The sequence below is a fragment of the Vombatus ursinus genome, unplaced genomic scaffold, assembly GCF_900497805.2.
Source record: "Vombatus ursinus unplaced genomic scaffold, bare-nosed wombat genome assembly UNPS02005236.1, whole genome shotgun sequence".
NCBI lineage: Eukaryota > Metazoa > Chordata > Mammalia > Diprotodontia > Vombatidae > Vombatus > Vombatus ursinus.
In genome coordinates this window covers 5,266,325-5,268,414 of record NW_020945014.1, presented here as the reverse complement: position 1 = coordinate 5,268,414, position 2,090 = coordinate 5,266,325, and the positions used below count along the sequence as shown (strand labels likewise).

The 2,090-nt window shown below is 40.4% G+C and overlaps 1 pseudogene; it reads left to right on the top strand.

The window, feature by feature from the left end:
• The first annotated feature begins 415 nt into the window (after positions 1-415).
• LOC114030144 lies at positions 416-1,130 on the top strand (annotated as a pseudogene).
• The last annotated feature ends 960 nt before the right edge of the window (positions 1,131-2,090 follow it).

The following is a 2,090-nucleotide window of genomic DNA, read 5'->3' as shown; positions in this document are numbered from 1 at the left end:
TCTCTGATTGTATTCATCAAGGAATCTTGCACTAATATACTTATGAGAGACTCCTCATTGGAAGAGAGTCCTTAAGTGGTGGTATTCTAATCTGGGAAGTCAAAGGCTTCTTTAGTGTCCAAAAAACCCCTAAATACAGCAGAATCTTGTTTTCTCTGTACCTTTCAGGGAATTGGGTGACTAAAGATATATGGTATGCTGTAGGAAATCTTTTGTGAATGCTGACAGGGTCATAGTTTTAAGGTTCCTGTGATATGTGTGTAGATCATTCCTCAAAGATCTCATAGCAGTGGTGTATGTTTCTTCCTCTTTTGGTTCATCTCATTTTGTCCTTCCCTGTGACTTGAATTGGATATTTGTTTGGCATTGAGGGACCCAAGGGGCCAGCTATACATTGGGGCTGAGGGTGTTAGCCATGGAGTTGAGATAGAGTGAGAGCAGGGAAAAGGCTGAAGAAGTGAGGAAAGAGGGGCGGCTGGCCTCTGAGGTCAAAGTTCACTTCAAAGTGACTCAGTTCATCATGAAGGCTGGTGTCAAGCTAGGGATGCAATCCATTCCAATTGCCACAGCCTCCACCACTTACCATAAATTTTTCTGCAAGACCAAATTAGATGCATGTGACCCTTACCTCATCACCATGTCAGCCATCTACTTGGCAGGTAATGTGGAGCATCTCTCACAGGTATTTAAATCCCAAGAGTGAACCTTTGGAGTTAGATTCCTGGTTCTTGGAACTGAGAGACATCATTGTTCAGTATTAATTACTCACGTTGAGAGTTTTGCATTTCTAGGTCTCCTTCCAGCATCCCCACAAATATCTGTTCCACTATCTTGTTTCTTTAAAGAACTGGATGAACCATCATAGCTGGGAGAGGACTCCTGCTTCTCTGGCAGCCTGGGTAGTACTTCAGGACAGCTATTAAGGAGCATTGTGCCTTCAGTATCCTGCCCAGCGCATAGCTGTAGCAGGGTACTATCTTGCCTTGAAGTGCTACAGAGTGGAGGTGCCTGCCGATTCCAAGGCAGAAAAGCTGTGGTGGCAGGTTTTTAGTAAAGACTTTACTAAGGCAGTCATTGATATTGTGTCTGACCTGATTCAGATTTACACAATGGACACAGAAATCCCTTAATTGCTCTAGGGCCATCCAAGGAGAAGCAAACATTTGCTTTGTCTGAGGGCTGGATTTGATCCAATAAAATGGGTCCCAACTTCAAAAAGTTAGTGAGTCACAGGGACCAGCTTTGCATTAGCAAAGGGGAACTGAATTTGGATTGCTTTCTGATTGCTCTTTGGTATCTATGTGGTGGCACCCTGAGTGGGTTTGGAGCTAGTTTTTGGATATGAATAGGTCCTTGTTGAAAAAGGACTGTTCTGTGTTCAATTGCCTTTTGCACCTTAGGAATTTTTTAAGATGAACCTTTTGAATTTGGGGTAGATAGTATTTAGGCATCTCTTCATTAAAACAAAAGCCAAAATAGAATACTTGATTGTACCCTTTGGGTTATCTTTTCAAGTTGTATATAAGCTTTACATTCCAACATATGAACAGTATTTTATTTTACATAATAAAAGATAAACATTTTTTTTTTGGTAAAGATGTGAAAATAGGCATATAGTTTAATAGCTTTCAATGTTCTGTGGATCACGTTGGGAATAGGAGGGTGATATTAGCCATAATTTTTTTCCATTTTGTGTTATCTTCCTCTCCCTGAAATATATTATAAAATATGATCATCTTTTCAACACAAATGTTTTTCCAAGAATCCTATATGTTCAAAATCTTGGAATGCCTTGATCTCTGAAGAATGAAAGTTTTCCAGTAAACCCTGGGGCAAATAAGAGGTAGGTAGTGGGGGAAAGTATGCCTGTTTCTACTGATGGCTATGTTCAAGAAATGGTGTAAAAGGGAAAACTATGATGGACCAGTCATGTAGCAAACATGCAATAACAGAAAGACAACATAAGTGATGGACTGGAACTCACAAAATGTAAAAAGCAGAGAAAGGCATCTAGTATTCTAGATAGCCATGTGGAGAATCTCTACGAGAGACCAGGGAAAACAATCAGAGGAAGAGACAGTAGAGATGGG